The sequence below is a fragment of the Psammomys obesus genome, unplaced genomic scaffold (genome assembly GCF_907164565.1).
Source record: "Psammomys obesus unplaced genomic scaffold, mPsaObe1.curated_primary_1811, whole genome shotgun sequence".
Classification (NCBI taxonomy): Eukaryota; Metazoa; Chordata; class Mammalia; order Rodentia; family Muridae; genus Psammomys; species Psammomys obesus.
In genome coordinates this window covers 26,872,779-26,897,199 of record NW_026596095.1, presented here as the reverse complement: position 1 = coordinate 26,897,199, position 24,421 = coordinate 26,872,779, and positions in this window count along the sequence as shown.

The window sequence follows — 24,421 nt, the reverse complement described above, 5'->3', positions numbered from 1 at the left end:
TTACCACATAACTGACAGAGTGCAGTAAATCGGATCTGAACTGAAGGAAAAACAGCCTCAGAAAGCTCTGACAAGGTCAGAAACTTACCCAAAGCTGCACAGTTAGAATACAGTGCTGGGGACTTCAATCCATGGCCAGCTGTCTTAAAGCCAATATCCTTCTTCTGATGCTCTGTTGCTGTTCTTTTAAATTAGTTTGAATCATCACATATCATCTTCTGTTTCAAAGAATTAAGAAAAAAATGGTAGTTTTAAAGTGCTATGAATTAAACTCCAGACATTGCAAATCAATCATGATAGTACATAAATGTTCAACATTTCTAAGTAGAGTCAATGAAAACCTATATTTATTAAGTGATCAAATATCATATACATAAAATGGATTTTATAATAAGTATGCATAACAATATGCTAGTCAGTTTTTTTCTTTTTTGATATACCTTTTAAAACTGCCAAACAATTTGCATAATGCTTTGGTTTAAAAATCCAAAATCCTTTAAATATATTTGTAATTCATAACCATTAAAATTACATAAAAATCTAAACATTTTATAGGCATACAATAGCTTCAAGAACAGAATAACTTTTATATTGCAAACTGCTGAAATATGAAAAAAAGGAAATGGCTATTTTCTTGAAGGGGTTTGTCAAACTGTCTTTTAAACCAGAAAAAAACGCTATGCTTATATTTTTTTTTTCAGTTTGCCACTCCTTAATCACTCAGTTGATGCTTAACATTGTCGAACAGTTCACTGCACAGACATCTCATTAGTCTCACTGAAATGATAAATTATGTCCTGATTGGTTGAGCACTTAGTATTCCTTTCAAACCACACCCTATGGAATGAGCTTTTCCGTTTTTCTCTTGACATAGCATACTTTCATAATAACACGTTCCAATATATGTCTCATATCACATAGGCTTTCCTCTTCTTTGATAACTGATGACAAGATAAAGAAATTGCTTGCCATTGCAGGGTAGAGAGTCATCGATTGTAATTAGAATGAACCATGATATAGAAAATGCCTGTGCACTGAGCAGAACGGGTGCTCAGCTTAGTTTGGTTATTGGCCATTGTAGACTGTCATGGAAATGCTGAGAAGTATCCCTTGCATGACCAGGACAGAAAACAAGTCAACATCTAGACTCTGAAATAGAGTACTAATGGGAATTTGGTGTCTGGTATTGAAAATGTGTGCTGATGCAAAGATCTGGGCCTCCTCTGAACTCAGAAGGCTCTTGGCAGCATCTTTTGCAGTACTTTTTCTCCTGTGAGGCCAGAGTTCTTCAGAACCAGAATATCCTCCTCTCAAAAGGTCTTTGACCACTGATTCCCTTCAATCAGTTGAAAATATCTATCACTAATCATGAAAAAGCAATGTAGGAATCACAGGGGCCAGTCACTGAGTAGGTTCTTATAAAGCCAAGAGGGCTCTATGAGTAACACCAAAACTGTCAAAGTTATCCTCTATAGTACAGCTTGAGATCAGGGATGGAGATACCTCCAGAAGATCTTTTATTGTAGAGGATTGTTTTAGCAATTCTCGGTTTCTTGTTATTCCATACGAAGTTGAGAATTTTTCTTTCCAGGTCTGTAAAGAATTGTGTTGGCAATTTGATGGGAATTACATTAAATCTGTAGATTACTACATGCATGCAGAAAGGGGAGGGAGGGTGGGATCGGGAGGGGAGGAGGGAGGGGCTTATGGGGGGATACAAAATGAATAAAGTGTAATTAATAAAAAATTTAAAAAAATATTTACACTTTAAAAAAAAACTGTCAAAGTTAAAGACAGTAAGGAACAATGGCTGCAAGAAAAGAAGTTCATTTCATCCATTCTCCAATGCACGCATCCCCACTTCTATCCATGTAGCTGTATGTTGTTCACGTGTCTGGTTCACTCACCAGATCTTAAAGGACCTATAGCAAAATAGATTTCGTTGTATCTCCCTTTGTGCCACATACCTTGACTGAATAGAATACACACTCAGCAAACACTCCTTTAAGATGTATTGAACTGTCCAGGTGGGTGTCTGAGTGTGGAGTGTGGACTGGTGAAAAGGTTTCTGCGGTAAATTGATCTTGAGCCAAGAATATCAAGTGGTCATCTCTGCTTCATTCCTAGTGATTACTACAGAAAGCCATGTGCCTGAGCACATCCTTTTTTTACTTACAAATTATTATAATTTCAATTTTAAGGATATAGTACGTTATCTATAAAATAATATATAATAAATATTTTAATAAATAATGAAGCAATGAGCGTTCTCATTTAACTTTCCAAACTGTATTGGACATGTAGCCAAAATAAGTGTTCTACTTCAAAGGGCTGCTGGAAAAATTGAGAGGGCCATACTTTTTCTAATTTATTGTGTTTTTTTTTTTTCCTAGAACATTTTGGAAATAAAAATTCCTCTTAATTATCAGACTTTTCAATTGAATGTGGAAGACCACTCGATAGTCACATGACATGTTCTCTCATTTTGACCCTTTATTCTCTCTTCTCAACCCTGCCTCTAAAGCAGTCATTCTCAACCTTTTTAAAACTGTGATTGTGGTGATGCCCAACCATAGAATTTGTTGCTACTTCATCAATAGAAGTTTGCCAAAGGGGGTCAAGACTCACAGGTTGAGAATCAGTGCTTTAGGATAATTTTTCAATACTTTAATAAATTTTTGATACTCTAAATGGATTGAAACAATGGTCACTTGGAAGAGTAAACATCTGCTTAAGAAATCATTTACACAGATTTAAAGCAAAAAGTTTAATTAGAAATGTTAACATTCAGAGCCATTTGATTCATTAACCACACTGATAAGAATATTTAATGAATTACCTTCCTTAAGAACATATAAGGCAGGCGCCAAGATGAGTTGTAATAAATGAGATAAATTACTTCTCTTAATTCATGCAGCTTGTTGAGTGATAAAATAGCTCCTGAGCTATGAGAAACCTCTCAGGCACAGGTAGTTTCAGGTTAACACAAAGACTGGTGTTTCTGCTGCCTGACTAACTAGCATTCAGCATGAGAGTGAATCCCGCTCTAAGCTCCTCCTGTTCTATTTTTCACCATTCTGTCCCAAGGAGAGGGTTCTGTGTGCTTTCACCCTTCCCTCAGGCCACATATTGGAGAGGGTCTACATTGCTAGATATTTTGCGATTGGGTAATTAACAATACACAGAGTATGCTGCTTCAGTATTTTAATTATGATTAAGTCACTATAAAAAGAACATTCTTAGAAAGACAAATGAGATGTGCATTGGACGTATGGCAGGAGTCTACCGCAGAAGGCATCTGAAAGACCCTACCAAGCAGCGTTTCAAAACAGATACTAAGACTCATAACCAAACCTTCGGCAGAAGGGGAGTTAGTATGACAGGGAAAGGATAGGAGCCCCACAAGGACCAAATATATCTGGGCACAGGGATTTTTTCTGAAACGGTTTCTCCAACCAAGGACCATGTGTGGATATAACCTAGAACCTTTACTCGGACAAGTTCGTGGTAGCTCAATAACCAATTGGTTTCCCATAGTAAGGGGAACAAGGATTATCTCTGACAGGAAGTCAATGGCAGGCTCTTTGACCTCCCCACCGCCCAAGGGAGGAGCAGTCCTGCTAGACCACAGAGGAGGACTTTGCAGCCAGTCCTGAAGATACCTGATAAAACAGGGCCAGACAAAAGGGGAGGAGGTCCTCCCCATTCTGTGGACTTGGAAAGGGGCAGGAAGAAGCTGAGGGAGGGCGGGTAGGATTGGGAGGGAATAAGAGAGCGGGATACAGCTGGGATACAGAATTACTAAAATGTAACTAATAATAGCAAACAATAAAAAAAGAACATTCTGTTGAGTGGGAGTGGAGGTATTGCTTATTCTTCTGCCTGCTCTTAGGACCCTTTTTCTCCTAGTGGGTTGCCTCATCCAGCCTGTATCTGAAGATTTGTGCCTAGTCTTAGGCACAAATTTGCATCTTGTTATGGTGTGTTCAGTTGATATCACTGGGAGGCCTGCTCCCAGTGATATGGTAGATCTAGGAAAAGGGGAAGGTGGGGAATGGGGGGGAGAGAATGCAGCTGCTATGTATTATATGAAGGTCTGAAACTGTATTTGTATTTTAACCTTCAAATATATATTTTATGCATAAGTGAAAGAGAATAGCCACTCTAAGTATATAGGCATTCATGGAGATGTACAGACTTTGAGTCTTATTAATTTTTATTTTCAAGTTTTTGTAGTAGAGTTTATTTTTAACAGTGCATAGTGTTTTTCAGTCTTTATTCTTTTTTCACTTTTTAAATTTATTTATATTTTTATAAAATATAGTTTATTAACTCTGTATCCCTGATGTAGCCCCCTCCCTCATCCCCTCCCAATCTCACCCTTACTTCCTCCTCTCCTCCCATGTCCCTCCCTAAGTCCACTGATAGGGGAGGTCCTCCTCCCATTCTCTCTAACCCTAGCTATCAAGTCTCATCAGGACTGGCTGCATTGTTTTCCTCTGTGGCCTGGTAAGGCTGTTCTCCGATCAGGGAGAGGAGAAGGTAATCAAAGAGCCAGCCACTGAGTTTATGTCAGAGACAACTCCTGTTCCCATTACTAGGGAACCCAGTTGGAGACTGAGCTGCCATGAGCTACATCTGTGCAGGGGTTCTAGGTTATCTCCATGCATGGTCCTTGGTTGGAGTATCAGTCTCAGAAAAGACACCTGTGTCCAGAATATTTTGATCTGTTGCTTTCCTTGTGGAGCTCCTGTCCCCTCCAGGTCTTCCTATCTCCCCCTTCTTTCATAAGATTTCCTGCAATCAGCCCAAAGTTTGGCTATGAGTCTCAGCATCTCCTTCAGTACCTTGCTGGGTAAAGTCTTTCAATGGCCCTCTGTGGTAGGCTCTTGTCCTATTGCCTGTTTTCTCCCTCTTTCGATGTCCATCCCTTTGCCTTTCTGCATGAAGATTGATCATCATACCCACAATCCTCCTTCTTGCTTAGCTTCCTTAGGTGTACAGATTTTAATATGTTTATCCTATATCATATGTATAATATCTACTTATAAGTGAGTATATACCATGTGTGTTTTTCTGCTTCTGGGTAAACTTTATTTTTAAAAACTAAAGCAAATAAGGAGAGGAAGTACCTTTGAACTCTTTATCTACCTAAAAATAAAACTTCCAAGAGGAACTCAGTTATATGTTTGCTCCCTGGAATTTTCATCAATCAGAGAAAACTGACTCATTATAGAAGACTGCAAGATGACAAGAAACACAAACCATATTAGTTTCTTGTTTATATTTTTAAGGACATATTTGCTTATCCCTACAGTCATTTTACTATCCTAGCACGGCATATGTATTTTTTTTCTTATAAAGAAAGACTTATAGCGTTCTGTCACTAACCTAAAATAAATTTTAGTATGCCCCATGCATGTGATATTAATAGTTAATGCTTTTCTAGTGTTCCTCTCCCTGCTATCAGTTTACTTCATCCCCAACCAAAAGGCTAGATTGGATATACCTTTCTTATCCTATAGTCCTGACTATGAACTAGGTCAAATAGCCCAAATGCCTATATCATCCCATTCCCAATTCCCTGCTGCTTATTAGCATACACCAAAGATAACAGACATCCACAACAACAACAACAAAAATGAAAATAATTTTTACTGTAAAAATGTAATGGTCCCAGGAGCAAGTTGGTTCATACTATCTCTCCTAATATCTCTTTCACATTCTTTAAGAAGTAATGCAGTGTTTGTAATGGTGAATGAAGAAACAATGGGAAAATAGCTGATTATTGTTTTATAAGAATTAGATTTTTTTCTTTTTTTATTTAATCAGTTTACAGTCTGATTTCAGCCCCCTCCCTCTGTCCTCTCAGTCCCATCTTCAAGTCCCCTACTCGCCACCCCCCCTCCTTCTCTGAAAAAGGGAGGCTCCAAGGGGAGGTACCACCTTGGTAACTCAAGTCACAACAGGACTAAGCACATCCTCTCCCAGGGAGATCAGACCCAGGAGCCCGACTAGGAGAAAGGGATCCAATGCTAAGCAACAGAGAGCCCCTACTCCATTGTTAGGAAACCCACATGATGTCCAAACTGCACATCTGCTACATGTGTGTAGGGGGCCTCAGGCCCAGCCCATGAATGCTCTTTGGTTGGCGGTTCACTCTCTGTAAGTTTTTCCTAACATATAAATAGCACACAACTGATCTAGATCTATAACATGATAATTTCATTGTACCAAAAAACCCAGTGGCTTAATGAGGAAGGTAAAACATATTCTGTTATTCTATTGTTCTTAATGTAACTAGATGCTATGTTGGGTTAGGACAATGAACCATCCATCTTTCAGTCCTTCATTAGATTACTTTAATTTCACCTATTTGCATGTATCCCTTGAGTCATTTTTGCACAAGTTAACCACTCACATACATCCTAGTCATTTCTTATAATAACAAAAAAAAAAAAAAAGTTAGAAAGGGAAGGGAGTATGGGCCTGGAAAGAGTGTGGGAGGGAAAGTGAATATGATAAAAATTCATTTTATAAAATTCCCAGAGAACAAATGAAAGTAAAATAATTGAATAAAATACTAAGTAAAAAATACCAAGACTGAATAAGATATTAAATAAATGAAACCAAATAGATGAGAGGAAACACACACACAAGACTGTAGTGATTTTCAAGTGAAGCCAACATCTTTTCTGATGACATACAAGTACAGCTGATGGGAGAAGTATCTTCTCTGATTTGGGTCTGTCCAGAGGGGAGAGGGGTCTGTGGTATTTATTGTGGTAATGAAAACTCCTCAATGGGGAATGTTCGGAAATGGGGCATGGAGGAGAAATAGAAAGATATTTTTGGAACAGCTATTAAGAAAACAATTAGACATACAAAAGGAGTTAATTATGTGGTGGCCAGATGGATAAAGAATGACAACTTGGGAATGAAATGTGAGTTTGCATGAGAGGCTTGCCAGAGTCTAATGTAGTCATGAAATAGCTTTGGACCATCCTGAAGTGAGTGGGTGGACAAGACGGAGAAGTGGCCATGGAAAGTTATACAGAGCCACTGAGATTTGTGATTCAGAGGACATCCCAAGATAAAAAATAAGCCATGAAGTCTGCAGCCCAATCACCCCTTCAGAAAGAAAGAAGTTTGTGTTATTAAAGTCTAGTCGGGTGTCAACCTTGGAGAATACATCTGAAATAGTTAATGCACTGAGACCAGAGTATCAAATGTGGGGTTTAAACAAACAAGGGCTAAATTTTCCTAAGTCTATATGAGCCGATGACGGCAGTGCCAATCACCAGCAGAAGAGGCGGCAGCAGAGGCCAGTTCTTGGTCATGTAGACCTTTGGGAAGAGCTCTCATTTTCTTATTGCTGTTGTTTTCCCGTAAAGGTGAGTGAGAAAATAGAAGGTAGTTTGGCTGAAATGTAGGATAAACCAGGGTTTCTGTTGAACTTTAGTGAGAGATTCTCAAATATAAAATGACCACGAAAAAAGGAGAAAAATACTATGATTTAGGAGAAAAAAGAAACACAATGTCTGAAATAGAGTTCTTGAAAAATAAGTATTATTAAATGTGTTGGAATGAATGAAAGGTTTGGCATTAAGCTGAAAGACTCTACCTAACAGCATATCAAAGCAGATGCTGAGACTCATAACCAAACATTAGGCAGAGTACAGGGAATCATATGATAAAAGGGGGAGTTAATATGACCAGGAGAGGACAAGAGCTCCACAAGGACAAAATATATCAGGGCACAGGGGTCCTCTATGAAACTGTTTCTCCAACCAAGGACCATGTATAGATATAACCTAGAACCCCTGCTCAGATATAGCCCATGGCAGCTCAGTCTCCAAGTGGTTTCCCTAGTAATAGGAACAAGGACTATATCTGACATGAACTCAATGATGGCTCCTTTACCTCTCCCCACCCCCAGAGGGAGGAACAGCCTTGCTTGGCCAGAGAGGAAGACATTGAAGCCAGTCCTGAAGATACCCGATTAGCTAGGGTCAGATGAAAGGGGAGGAGGACCTCCCTATCAGTGGACTCGGAAAGAGACAGGGAAGAGATGAGGGAGGGAGGGTGGGATTGGGAGGGAATGAGGGAGGGGGCTATGGCTGGGATACAAAGTAAATAACCTGTGACTAATATTAAACAAATAAAAATTAATTTAAAAAAAGAATGGCTTTCTTCACAGTCACCAAATTTTCCAGTTTACTGCCAATGTTTGATCTTCCCTGTACTTCTTTTCGTTTTTGTTTTTTTTAGCCAGGTACTAGCTAACTATGTATCTGATATAATTAATAATTGAATACAAATATATTATTTATTTTATTATTAATTATATTATACAAATATAATAGATGTCATTCTAAATATACATGCTAATATATAGTTCATGCATACCTACATACTAATGCATGTGTATATTATATAGTTGCTGTCTAAATTTAAGAATCTCTTATATTTGATACTTGATTATTTTATAAAAGCACCAAACTCTTAATTGTCACTGCTCCGGAGGCAGTGGGACCTGGGACAATGGAGCCAATCAATGAGCCAGAATAAAGTGTCATGCAATAGAGACAACTTTATTCAGAGCTTCAGACACTTTATATTCTGAGGGCTTAAGAAAGATCCTCTGAATAAAATCCTCATGAGTTCAGGCTGTATACAATCACAAGAACAAGCTACATGTGGTAAAAACATGATTTTCCATAGAGAAATATAAACAAATAACAGACACTTGTAATGAATAATCTGAAGCAACTGACTCCTATCTGCTACACCTTGGAAGAGCACAAAAGCGCATTCCAAGAACAGTTCTATGTTTTGAAGAAACTGAGGTCACAAATCTTTTGTCCTGGTTTCTTGGAGTTTTCTGACAAGAACTCAGAATTCTTCTCATATGCCTGCATTCTTGGACTGTGTTCAGATTCTTGGTATAGAATTACTATAAGTTAATTATTTTAGGTGGATGCAAATATAGAGAAATTACTTATAAGTAAGGACCTCAGGGAAAATATATTACAGAATGATAACTGTTGTTTGGTAATATTCTTCTTCCATGGTCAAGGTAATACAAAAACTGTTTTAGTATTGTTATGAGGTTTTTGAGCCCAAGAGTTATCAATGAACAAATGGCCAGCCCTGAAAACATACTTACAGGTAGCATCATACAAATTGAACTAGTTATACTTATGAATATATATTATGCATATATGCATTAAATAACATAACAATTCATGAAAAAGAGGCCATGAATTTGAAGAAGAGAAAAGTGGTATATAAAAGGATTTAAAGGGAGGAGGGGGAAAATGTTATAATTAAATTATAATCTCAAGTATTTAAGATTTAAAATAAAAAAGCAAAAAAATAATAAAATTGAAATCCTTTAAACAATATGCAGGAAGGTAACTGATGGTCGTACTGTGTTGGATGGTACTTGATTATCAGTTAACGAGTTCCTTCCTATTTAAGACATTTATTTACTGAGTTTCTTATCATGTAACTACAAGGCTGTTTATGCTTCTTCTCCGTTGCTTCTGATAGTTAAGAATGCTCAGAGGAGACTGCTGGAATTGACGTCTCTCATAGCTCTGGTCATCTCTTTGGCCCATAAGCGCAGTACGCAACCTCACTGAGGCATGCGTGAGTGAAAGGAGAAAAGAGTAAACACTGGCTGGCACCTCTGGCCCTGCCACAGCTTAAGGTCAACAATACCTGTGACCTGACTCGACATTTGTTACATGGCTGTGTTTTAGAGGCACAATAAAACACAATACTAAAAATGTATCAAGATAGCGTCTCAGCAGTTAATTTTCTCATATGAAACCTCTGAGCTTTACTACTAACAACTGTCCTGGCAGATGACACAGGGGTACTGTGACTTTGGAAAGACACAGGGCGGGGGGGGGGGATATGCAGAGAAAGAAGAAAATAAAAGGAAAAGATCAAAATTCTTTTTATGCACTTATCATAGACAACTCCTATGATTTATAAAGCCAGTCGAAGTGATGAGAGTCAAAGGCTAGGCCTGCTGCCGGTCGTTCAAAAGCAGCATGTGTCTAAAAACTAGAAAATGCAGAACACACAGCAAATCAAAGCAAGAACCATGCCACTCCGGGGCACTGACATCCTGCCCTAGTCAGCCAGTGAAGGGTCAAGTTATGATACCAGTACTGGAAGCCTGTTAGCTGGGAAACAGACACATTCATAAAAGTCTCTACAGGAAGGCTTTGCTGAATACTTTCATCTTTATATGCTCCAGTCAGGAATAGTTAAGCCAGAAAGTATAGCAATTGTTACTTTTACCTACATTTTCCATGTTTCTTCCACCGAATGTTTTAGATTCTACAGTTGGGTGTTTGAACATTCCAGATTAATCAGGAATCTAATTACAAATTTAAAAGACTTAATTAAATTTAATTACACCTCCAGAATATTCTGTATTTGATCCATTTATGTATCTTATTTTATATTGAGATATAAGTATATTCATGTTATTAGGGAGCAGATATCTGATAGTTAAACGCAGTAAAACTGCAGTAATAAATGCCCCATGGTTTGGTCTGCCTCTCACAGTAAAGAACACACCCTGTAGCTGATAATCAAGCTGACAACTTGAATCCCTGTTATGACATTAACTAACAGCATCCTGTAAGAGACAAGTGCTCTGATTCCTTTCAGGAAAATGAACGAGTTTGATGTAAAAAAAAAAAAAAAAGTTGTGTATCCCAATATCTAGATAAATTTTCATGGCCACAACTTGTAATTTTAACTAGAATAAAACACAAACTTTATTCCATGCTTGTATGTATTTTAGTGAGGCTCTGAAAGAAAGATGGTGTAGATATTGAGATTCAACCAGCAATTCATGCTACAAAACTGCTTAGATATTTGTAGCTACAAAAAGACAAACGCATAGTTATCTATACAGATTTTGCTGGTGACTTAGGGAAACTCAAATATGAGCAATCAGCAGTATCTGCTATAAAACCCTGTTTGTGAAGTGATGAAAAGCAACATGGGAAGGAAAGGGTTTATTTCAGCTTACTGCTTGTAGTCCATCACGGCAGGAACTCAGAACAAGGAACCTAGAGGAAGAACTAGAGCAGAGCATGGAGAAACACTGCTTACTGGCTTGCTCTCATGGCTCACTCAGCCAACTTTTTATACAACTAGGGAAAATCTGCCCAGGTGTAGCCAGAAGAGCCTGCAGCAGGCTGGTCCCTCCCACATCAATCATTAATCGGAAAGTGCCCAAAGGACTTCCCTATGGAGACGTCTGGTGGAGACATGTTTTTAGCTGTGACTTCCTTTTCTGAGATGACCACAGCTGTGAAAAATTGACAACAAACAAACAAAAATTAAAAAAACAAACGACAAAAAATAAAAAATCCAACCCCCCAAAATTAAAAGCTCAATCAGCACAGTCTTTAGTAAAGATTAGCATGGCAGAGGAGTCCAGTTCTCCATGGTGTTGGGAAAACATGGGAGAAGCTGTTCACATGGCAGAGAAATCAGGAGGCAGAGTGGATGGACCCAGAAGCCCAGCTGGAACCTTTAAAGGCCTGCCCACAGAGAGCTAATTCAATGGTCTTTAGACGACACTGTTCTCTCCAAATAGAACCACCCAGATGAGAAGCAGGGATCTAAAACATGAGGCTGTGTGGGGACATTTTACGGTCAAACAGTACCATTCAGATATCTTTAAATCTCTATCATCTATACAACAAAATTAAACTGGAATAGTACCAGAGACATAGGATCAATTGACATAAGATCAATATTTTATACATGCACATGCCACATTCATGCATGTACAAAATGAATTTTCTTTCTAACTTTTCCCATTCTGCTTATCTAAATGTACTGATAAGGAAACATTTGTAAATCCCTTATTCTGCATCCCAGCTTGTCATCCAGTCTCCAAAGTTTATAAAAGATACATAACTCATGTAAACCCTTTAATTCTCAGCCTTATGAAATGCTTGATTCTATCAAATTTTCTTTTGTGATCTCTCTTATAAAATTTTATTCATTTTATTTTCAAGGCCAGCATTCTAACCCACAATGTCCTTGCCTCACAAGACATCAACTACTATACGATCCAAGTATAGTCTCCACTTCTTGTCTCATCTGATTCAATCCATATGTAACCAACAGCAGAATCCTTTAAAACCAACCCCAAGCAGTATCATTATCCACCATTATCTTCTTTAGAGTGATTACTAACAGCATGTACCATCATATTTCTCACCAACCAAATAATAATAATAATAATAATAATAATAATAATAATGTTTACTATGACTTCCCTAATGTAATTTTAGCTGGAGCTATACAAGCTTCTACACGTTAGGTGTTTCCTGTGTGTTGAACCATGTTTGGAATTGATGTTTGAGGTAAGCTTTCAAAACTTAAAACTCATTGCTAAAAAATGATGAGATTTTCTCTAAATTGACTTTCTTGTGAGAGACAGAAGAGGTTTATTGATTGTTCCCATAATTATGTTCTAGCACTAATAACCTGCTCATTTATCTCTCATTCAGTAACTTTCAAGATATAGACACATTTTAGACTATGTTGTAAAAACCAAATTAGAAGTGGGGAACTGTTTATAGATTAATCTAGATAGGAAATTTTCCTCAAGGTCATCAAAATGTGAAACTTTCATATTTTTAGAGGTGATTTGACATTTTAAGACAGGGTAAGCAATCCTTTCCTAAATCCTGGACTTACAGTTTCTTCATGATAAACTAAAGCCATGTGGATTCAACTGTTTTCTCATTAAGTAGAACCTGACGGATATTCATTCTTATACTGGAACTCTTGTGAAGAAGACTGATGAACTGAGATGAATTGAAAACCAAGCAGAGCCCATGAAATGTGCTTCCACTTTAGGCTGACTTGTGCATACCAAAAAATATATTGAGTTATTAATGCCCCATACCTGGCAATGTAATATTATTTGGCATGCTAGTTTTGAGTTTCTGGGACAAAGTCCAGAAGGAAACATCTTCTGGGAAGATGCGTTTGTTTAGTTCCACAGTTCCTGAATGTCCCAATCTGTCTCAGTTTACTATCTATTGCTATGATAAACATCATGCTGAAATTTTATAGAAGAGTGTCAGCACGTGTTTCCTCCTGTCTTTGTGGGTCGAAACGAAAGAACACAAGAAGAAAGGTTTACATGCTCTTCCTCTGATTCCTGTTTTTCTCTTCTACTTTTCTTTGCCCATTTCCTTTCTTCCTAAAGGAATTGTGGGAAACTCTGTAGTGCTGTTTCTCAAAGATATTTTTATCCCAGGTATTCTTTCAAGAAACCTGACTTTTTTGTTTTTCAAAGTAAATTTCCATATTTAGGACAAAATTAGATTGTAGTGTCATATTTAATATGGTGAATTATAGTACATATACTATATATGTATATTTTCACCTTTTAGATGTTCTCATATTTGTGTTCCTGGATTATATAATTTCTTGATTTTTTTGTTCATTTCTTTATTGAAAATATAGACGTAATGCAGTATTTTCTGATTATAGTTTCCCATTTCCTAACTCTTCCCAGGTACTACCCATTTCCCTACTTACCCAAATATAGACCCTTTCATTCTCTCTCTCATTAGAATACAAACAGGCATCTAAAAAATTATAATAAAACAAAATTAGATAAAATAAAAGCAAACAAACCAAAAAAGGGAAAAAACAAGTAAACAGAAGAAAAGGGTCTAAAGAAAATCTCAATAAACACATAGCTTCAGACACACACATTCACACACAGAGAAATCCTATTAAGACGCAAAACTAGAAATCATAACATAAACACAGTTTGCCTTGTTATGCTTTGGAAAGCAGTGTGATTTACAGTTTATGTCTTTAGAAAAATACTGAGAAATTAAAGTTTGAAATGATCTTTGCAATAGCAATATCCTTAGTCTCTTCTGGAAATATGTTTAGTATTTTGAACAAAGCTCAGTTTCATAGTTCCTGTGAGTTTAAGGTTGCCATGCATTAGATATTCTCTGATATGTGTAGAAATTAATAAATTTTACTCATTTGAAACTCACACTGTATGTAAAACTAGGCAAGATTCATTGTAGCAAGGAAAGTATTGATTTAAAATATTTTTCACACTGCACACAATAGATCAGAGCTTAAAGAATCTATACCAGTTCAGGTTATTTCTACACTATCGAGCAAATCATGAGGGCATTTTATTTTTAATTATATTATGAAGCTAGAAGTCACTGTTTGGTAGGCCTTCATAATTTCATGTTGTCTTATATTTACTTGAAAATATGTGCAGTACACTAGCTAATTTATAGAATGTTATATTTTAATATTGATACCCTGATTTCAGTGCTTACTCTGACAAGCTACCAAATACATGAATAGTGTTTAAATCAATAAATAGTTGCTTGAAACCCAAATCAAAGATGCTAATTCATCTGATTGATTATCTGGCTCATGTCCATTGTGTATGGAAAAACAACTTGTTCCTTTTACTAATCCCATAAACCGTAGGCATCACATAATAGTTACCTAATACTATTCCATGGAGAAAGACAAAATTACCAGAAAATCATTTTCTTTTTCATCAAGCTTGCCAATACATAACTAAGTGATATATATATATATATATATATATATATATATATATATATATAATTTCTAGATACCTATACAATGTTATTAATCAAAGTCTGTGTGTGACTGTAGGACATAAAAAAACTACATTTATGTCAATAGAGGTTTACCTAAAAGTGCTATAAGATCTCTGAAAGAAATATCTTTAGTATTTGGATCAAAACTAAGTTTTAAAGCACCCATCTATGTGTGTAAAATGACGCCTTGAAAGTTTGCATCCTCACTTGAAGAATGGCTTTGTGCACACTGTGATTTCCTAATGATGATGAACAGATGGGATTGATTGCTAACTCAGTGTGAAACAGGAGGAAAACGCCTGCAGATACTCCAGCCTGGTAGGGATCAGTCATAAAAACCCCACCAGCCCAGGCTCATCGGGGTGAAAAATCCAGGCTGATGAACACAAGGCAAAGTTTGTGCAAAAGAGGTGAAATCAGCCTAGTAATGACTTGATTACTGAAAGGAAAATATCGCTTATGGAAGAGGATGTTCTAAGCGAACACAAAAAGAGAGACATTCTGCTCACTAGGCTTCAACTAAAATGTTGCAAGATTTGTTTTAGTGACAGTACGGGGTGCCCAGTAGTAATTATTTTCTGGAAGGATCTTCTTACACACAGTTAGCTCTTCTTTTATTTCAGACCCCCTAAGTCTCCAAGGAAGAAAGAAAGAAAAAGATGCATGCCAGTCAAATAGCAAATAAGAAATAAATATCCCTGTAAGCCACAGAGGGATGAATTATGTAAATACCTATGACTGGTAAATGGGCTCCTCAGAAAGCTCATTCTGTTCTACTTAACATCTGAGGAAGATAAAATAAGTAAATTGCAATTATGAAATAATAAAGGGCAGGAAGATCTTAATTGCCATCTGAGGATGGATAGAAGAATGGACTGCAGGTTCATTTTGGCATTCAGTTTTTATGGCACTTCAGGTACTTAGAAATGCATGGTGTGTGTAAGCCATTATTCAGTTAATGAGATGCTAAACTACAATTTGCGTTGAAATTGTCCAGTGCTGCTTTTCATTAAAGAGATAATGGCTCAAAGATATTTTAGGTGTTGCTACAAGCTGCTGTTTTCATTCCATTTTTATTTTGGAAAATTGGGTCACATTGTATTACAAGAAGATCATCTTGTCCCATAACATGTCCAGCGTTACGTGACTGTGCAACGGGGAGATGATGAAATGCACCTTTGCATCTGGCATGTGGCCCCAACAGAAGGCCTTGGTGAAGAAAGTCAGCAGATCTTTATGCAATAGCCTCAGTTTGGCTCTCAGGTGCTTTTGTCTATATCGAAATGTGCTCTTAGAGGGCAAAACATCTGCCAGCATTCCACATGCTCCGGCAGATCCTGTAACACTGTTAGGCGAGCAGAGATCTTATGCTTCCCTCAGATTTGTTGGCATCACAGAGAAGATGAAGGTGTGCTCGCCACAGAACTCATTAGCTAAAGGTAGGAATCACCTGGCAGTCACTGACAGTACTGTTGGAAGCAAAACACAGCCAAGCTCCAGGGCAGCTTCCTAAGCTTCCAGTCCTCCTGGTGCAGAGCTCTGTGTCTGGCAATAGACCTCAGGAGGCAAAGTTGTAAGCCTAGCTAGTAAAAAGTAAAACGTTTTGGTACAGCATTGATTCCCATCACTAACGAGAACGTGGGGAAACTGTTCAACACGTATATTTGGAAGTGAAAACTGTAGTGCAGAAGTATGTTTCTCAGAAGGGTCTGGCAATTTCTTCTCTGAAGGGCCGGGGTCCGGGTCCGGGTCGAGGCCGTAGCATTCTCTCAGTGTTGTAGGCCTAACTAGTTAACGCTACTCCTTAAAGGCAGCCACACAGGGTGTCAGAACGAATGAGGCTTGCTGTTACATTAAAACTTTATTGACAAAAACAGCACAGGCCTCCAGCCTATACTTTGTCCATACTCTATAAATCCACGCAAAAGTTAAAGCCTCAATTCACTAAACCTATTTCTACGTGGCGCCCAAGGCAAGGCATTTACACTAATAATATTTTTAAGTATGTGCCTGGGCTATGGAGTTGTTTTTCAGACATGGCATTCAAAACCAGATTTCAGAGACAGCAAGCTCCAGGCTCAGTGAAAGAACCTGCTTAAACAGTGGTAAAGAGAGACAACGTCAAACCTCCACAGATGATCAAGGGTACCTTATGTGCATGCGTGCACATCAGTGCATACTCACAGCCCATACACACCTGCGGACACTTGTGTGCCCACACATATGTAAGCACAGACACTAAGACAAAAAATATAAATAAATCATGTTTGCGCTCCAGGAACTGAGGGGTGGGGAGCAACTGAGTTGGTAAATGCCTCGCCCGACAGGCGCAGGATTTGATTTTAGATGCTCAGCACCCATCCAATAAGCTGGACATAGAATTAGGTCATTTCAATCCCAGTATGGACTTACTGGCCAGCAAGCCTAACAAGTCCATGATCTCCAAATTCAGACAGAGAGTTTGTTTCAAAAAAATAAGATGGAAATAAAGACACCTGATGTCAACGTCTTTCTTCCATATGTGTACAGATGGCCATACCCACTTGCCACATACATGCAAACCATAAGTATTACACACACACCCAAACACTACACATTCAAATAGTCCCCCTAATTTTCATTACAGTATTAACAATAATGGAGAAATATAATTGTCTTAACATTTAACAAATAAATATTAAAAATATTAACAAGAAGCATTCTGCATGCCCCTTAAACAAAATGCAGGGAATGCATAGTGTTGAAAAATTCTGTCTATAAAAATATGCATAATCAAAGACAGACAAAACTAGGAATACACAAACTACAATATTTGGCAGTTCCGACTAGAATGAAGTGTTAAAACTTTCAAATTTTATATATTCAAAATAAAGTGAACTCACTGGACATACTCACATTAGGACAGCAAACTCTCCCAAATGAGAGTCACTGTGCTTAGCACACGGTTCACAGAAATATGTGGGAGCTCTTCCCTGAAAGGATCATGCAGCAACAATGTCATGCAGCAGAGGTGATGAAATTATGATGTCTAGTGGGCAAAGAGGGGAGGTAGGGTTTTCTAGAGAGCTATAGCAGTATAAAGGTTGTGGGAAATGACTCCATCATGAAGGAACGTAGTGGTTTAAAGATGGAGCTGTTTAGTAGGGCCCGGGGAGAGATGAGATCTACAGAGCATGGAGAGCTTACTCTAACTCACTGCAGAATGTAGCCTTTATCTAGAAGGTCACGTGGATGACAGAAGTAGGCTGCATTGAAAGGCTTTAATTCCAAGTCAAATAATCTCCTTTAAAAATATCCTTACAATAATATGAAGTGTCTATCATAAAATGGAAGGAAAACAGATAAAGAGAGTAATTACGGGACTCACTGCAGAAGTGACATTAAATCATCAGAGCTTTATAACATGGATACTGTTTTTGCTAACTGTATATTAGCCTTTTTGTCTTTTGCATGTTGTTTGTGAAAATAAGCATAAGAATCCTTGTGTGGATGCAGCAGCATCAAAGTTATAGAAAGTAATGTTTATAAAATCACCTGCTTGATGCATATTTTATGAACTACACATAAAATTGGAAGCTGTTATTGCCAATTGTAATAATGCTGGTTAGACATATTAGGTAATTTAACAAATTAGTTTGAGAATAATGGGGGGAAATGAAGTACAGAGAGATTAAATAAATCTGGAGAAGAGAAAGTAAAGGAGACACCCAAAGACAAAACCTTTTGCAAGATTTTATTAGTAACACACACTGGAATTACAAGACAAAGGACTACACATGGAGTTTCATGTTTAAGAATGTTGTTCACAAGCCATGCATGGTGGCACACAAAACAGTGTCGAGGCGGAGAGGATCAAGCCTCTAGTGTTCAAGGCTTGCAAGGACTACCTAATGATTTCCAAGACAACAGATTGATAAACAATTTCACTATCCCTTTTCCAAAACAGAATGTCTCTAACATTGGAAACAATAAACACTTTAAGGATAAAAATTATTGGACTGTGATTAAAAATACTTATATGACAAATGTAACCTCAGTGGAGTTAGCTGTCAAAGAATGTGTATGGTGGCACAAAGAATGTAATGATGGCTTAGGCTGGGCTTGTGGATATGCTGAAGGAGAAAGAGGAGGGAATATCCATAGATACATGACAGGTACATGAAAACATAAAATGCAGGACTCTTCGCTGAGGGACAGGAGACACAGCATTACTTGATTACACCTTTCAACAGAATTTTTTGTTTTCTTCCGCATCAACAGTTGTCACTATTTGTACCATCCTTTAGTATGAAATCCAGTTTAGTGTGGAAGATCCATCTATTATTGATATAAAAATTAAGAATCTTCTAACAAAAGTCAGTGGGAAAACAGAGAAACAAGCATATAATGAAAGAAACAATATTACTATAGCTTTGTTGGTAATACTATTAATTAGTAATCTCGGTTTCCTCCCAGGCTTCAACTGTGTTGCATTTCTTTAATCGATGTCTGAGTGAATGGCACACAGGCAGACATGAATTCCACCTCCTTCTCTTTAGATACTCGTTCCATCTTCTCTGAAATGCCTGAACATGCACTCACTGTAGTGCACTTCTTTATTTGGTTGAATAGCTGTCCATGTATACCACGCTAACTGATGTGTCTGTCTATGAGGTTGTAAGATGTCAAAGGTCTTTTATATATGCAAATAAATTGTGCACATTGCTTTACATGTGTCAAGAACACAATGACCCTCTTGGTTAGAAGGCAGACGCCCACCTTTATATTAATCACAATATATTTTCCACACTGCTCTGTCTTTGATGAATATTTTTCCTGTTTCTTTTTGTAATCACTCAGTATATTTAGCCTGGCCACTGCTATAGTTTCTCCATGTGGACAAAGTATCTATTGATTGTGCATTTGGAGAACATATTGCCCTGAATTTTGCTCAACTTCATATTATACCACAGCAAATTCACTGAACCAGATTGGATAGAAACACTGTGATTTCATACAGTTTTCTCTGTCATAAACTCTTGGTTCCAAGTGTAAAAAGTTCATGAGAAATTAAAATATGCAATTAGGCAGTTATACATCTATTTGCAATGCAATAAAGACAGAAAGTTCCTAGAAAAATCAATTCTATATTATATCTACCTGTGGGTCATGTAATTTTCTATTAAATCACACCCTTTGACAGTGACATCACTTTAATATGGAAGGCTTATACGGGGATCAACTATGGTAAAATGTGACTTTTAGATATATGTTATCTTAGTTATTTTAGATACTAAAATTATAACTTTTAGCAACCATAATTTTATTAGGCTCTCATTCCAACTTGGTAAAATAGGACACAATATACCATTAATCCAAAAATATGACATTATGAAGTAATCAAATGTTGAGAAGCTGTATTAAGCTTTCTATCTTGTATGAGTTATATCTCTAAAATGATATTGTGGCCATTTAAGACCAGCAAGCAGAACTCATAAATTATACCTGAAATGGGTAATTCTGAACAATGGAGTAAAATGGAGCAATAAAATATAAATTCAATGATTGACAGGAAATCGATGAAGAACTGAGTTGGCCATTTGGCTACATGCTAAAGAATTATAAATTTTGGTAGAACTCGTACAATGTTAATTTTATGTACTTCCCAGATTATGCATAATTTACTCAATCAAATTGATTCTGCATATATCTTCCAAAATATGATGTTATTTCTTGAGTGGGAAAAGAAACACTTTCTCTACTTTAGGGCAAGGTGGGTATACGTACAAACGGTGCCAGGTGTTGACACTGACTGAACCAAGAGTTGCACATGTCATCTAGATGAGATCAGCTTCACAGTCCAGAAATAAAACACAACTTCTGTAGAATAAAATTTCAGTCGAGTAAGAATGGTTCCCAAAGGCTTGGGATCCTCAGGTTTGGGGCCCAGTTACCATTGTATCATCTACATTCTTACATAAATTATTGGGCAGATGCCAGGATGTCCCACAAGTAACATAAAGTTTTACTTTAACACACAAACACTCACATACACTAAAGTTTAACCATAAAGCTAATGAGAATAGCTAGATGAACATTTTAAGAAATGACCAAAAAAGTACTTAGTTTTTATTAATATTCTCTTACTTTAAGTACCTAGTCATACACAGAGAAAAATTAAGTGATAGCATCATGTGTTATGCATTCTAGTGTTTTGATTGGCATTTCATAAATTATATTATGACAAACTGAAAAGAATAAATCAGTGTTCATAAATTTAATACCAAAAATTGATCATTTTTAAAATAAATCTTGAAAAACTTTAACTAAAATAATGTTTGATTCTTTTCATGAATATTATCTATCTCTTATTAAAAAAAAAAAAACATAATTGTTGGTGAGGGTGATATGCCAGGAATGTTTCTGTTAATAGAACAAGTCAGTGCTGCTAATTTCATGGTGTAGAAAATAACAGAGAATTATAACAATAAATGACATGATATGGAAGATAAATAGTGGCTTGGCACAAAGAAATGATAGTGAGTTTGCTAAGGAGGAGAAGTATCCTCTTGCAGGAAGATTATTGGATATAGAAAAGTCAAACAAACCATTGATTAAATCAACTCCAAAGGTGCAGGTAAGCTCTAGGGTGTATAAGCAAGTTAAAGTCAACCCAATACAGGGGATACTGATGTATTGCTTGCAGCCTGAATAGAGACAGATGGAATAGTTCATTCTAGGCCAAACTATTTAATAAAGTATTTATATCAATCAACTCCAAAGTGCTCTCTGGAAGATAAATAGGACGTGGAAGCTCATTCATCCTTTGTGTTTAAGGGTTATCTCACAGAGCTGTGAAGGGCTTCAGCCTGGACAGAAGGCCCATGGGGGTGGTAAGGGCTCTCTACCTTAGGAAAGTATGATTGCTGTGCTTATGATAAGGGCATCTGTTGATATCCAGACTCACAGGGCATCAGCCCATTCTCTGATCTCACTCGCAAAGCCGGGAACAAAATCTAAAATTACTGTAACAGAATTGCTTCAGAGCGGTTCCCAGTGGGACATGGGTCCATTCAGAAAGGAGCAGTTGTTGGGTTCAAGGAACCACTGAATTATCCTGATGGTTAACACTTAAGAGATTCTACTGGAGAATGAACATTGTTTATTTGTTGTTTCTCCAAGTTGCAGTAAAGGGCTTTTAGAACAGAGGCATCATTGTGGATACGCAGCTACATCTTTATTGACAAGGCTCTGCCGTCCAGGACCAGCTTGGGCATCCGCTCATTAGCAACATCCAGCCCCTTTGAATTCACGTATCGACTGAGATCAAAAGCACGTTGGTCATTCTATTTTAATTCTACCTTGACCTTCTCCCAGTGTTGTCTGCACCACACCACAGTCTCTTAGTCCTCAATGGCACAAAAAACTGTGCAAATTAGGACTGTAGTCTACAACCTTTCAACACCAAAGCATTATAATTTATGCAGTATCTTGCTACCAGACTGCCTTGTTGATGGCTACAGACTGCATTTTTGAGGATGATTCTAGCATGGTTTAGTTTATTTCCTGTGCTTCCAAAGATGAGGGTTAAGAAACCCATGTTACTTTACTGTGGTTATTTCTATCAACATCACACTTTCCTTCTGTGTCTTTAAAGGAAACACAAAACCATAAAATGTCTCATATCTTTTTCTATCTCCAAACATGACCGACTAACTCACTTCAGGAAAATGTAAATATGTTCTTAAAAGGCCCTCAATTAAGACATTCCATCCCACATAAGTACAGACTTACATACTAGAAGTACTATAAATATTGAATGATGAACTGAAGCCATTCATAACCAACAAACTTTGACATCAGGAAATGTTTTCTCATTGCTACTCTAGGTCCTTCCTATTTTATTTCCCCTTATTATGATCTCACTAAATGTAGAGAATTCCTAGCAATCAATCTTTGTACTATATCTGTTCCTTACACGAAGACTATTATTAAATTTCCTTCATGATCCTCAAACCCACTTAGCCTTCTCTTTTGTAAGCTAAATAATTCATCTCCTTTTTCTACTCTAGTCTTGCCTGAGAATTTTGCATTAAGCAGTAAAAGAAATGCTGAAGCCACTGGGTATTTTTTAACCCGACATTTCTTAATTAAGAGTAATAAGTAAAGAGCAACACCAGTAATATGAAAAGTAATGGAAATTGCCTAAGAACTCACTAATATCTGGATCATTTTATAATTTGATTTTCCTATAAGATACAGTGTGTTGGCAACATCCATGTCCACTGAGAAAGGATGAAAAGTTGCATGCTTACTCTATTCCTTAATTACACATACCCCTGTTTCACAGTTTCTCTGAATCACTGAAATTGTCCCGTGCATTACCCACTAAATTTATTCTATAAAATGAGAAGTATTTGGAGTCTTTTCTGTACTCTTGGCTGAACACTAGAAAGAAGAAAAATGGTTCATATATTTCTGGCGGTTTCAAACCAACAGCAACAAAAAAGTTCTTGAATTTCATTTAAAGAAGTTAAATGCAGAGAGTGTAAGCTATTTATCAACCTGGCACTCACGTTTAAAGAAGCAAGACATACATAGTTCTGAACATGTGAAAGAAAAAAAAAACTTGCTTCAGAAGCTTGCCCATCATTTGCATCCCAAGTAATACAGCAGAATGATCCTAAATTGGTTTCTGTCTTCACACATGGACTTAAGAGAAATTAAAGATCTTCCTACTGGGGAGAACAAACTGCTAGGCATTGCTGGACAGATTCCAAGGTCAATGTGGAAGCTGGACAGGGACAGCTTGACGGGCCTTGTGTGTGTGAATGAGTGATGATGGGTGACATGCTCATGGTAGAACTTCAAGAGAGGTTCTCCTGAATTCTAAGGCTTTTAACCCTTAGTGCTCCCAAGAGATTGATGCACTTCTAAATATTTCATTTCAGTGCAGTGTTCTAGGAATAGCAATGTCCTAACCCTCCTAAATATGTAACGATATTTTACCTTCAATCCAGGAAAGATCATTTAGAAAACGTCCTTATGACAGGCTTGTGATGGAACCTGTCACCTCCTTGACCTATATGCTTAATAGTTTTCTGTTGACACAAGTGGAGGGCATAAACCTAAAGTTTATTTTTTTGCCATAATTTATAGCCTTTTAAGAGTTCAATTCCACTAAAGGCTTAAGGAAAGGAAGTGGGGTGCCTCTCAAATTTTGCAATATTGTTATTAGTGAAGCAAAGTGGATAACTGGATTTCTGCAGAGTATGTTTTCCCCAGGGAATGCACTCACTCTGCTTAATCAACTGGCAAACAAGACACCTAGGGTTAGCTCTTTACCATGCTATTGCCCATCAATAATGTAGACTGTCATTAAGAAGTCATTTCTCCCTCTGGGCTGAATTCTGAGAGGTCCGTCATATGGGGAAAAATGGGAGTTACGGTGTGGAGACGATGCATCACATCGTAATCTTAGAAACATGCTGTGCTACTCACCAGACAGTCCATGAAGATAGTTTCCAAGGCATGCACCAGTGAATCACAAAATATACAGGCTCAGACCACTAAACTCATTTCATCAGGACCTCTCAAGGTTACGATTATAATCATGCTTCAGGGCATAAGGAGATCACCAGCTGAGCTCAGGAAGACATTTTGCTGCCATGACAAGACTTCCCAGGGGTCAACTGCACTGCTGGAAGGTTTCAATTTTACAAATATCTCTCTACTATTTGCAAATATCTTTCTTATCTCTTTCTTCATAT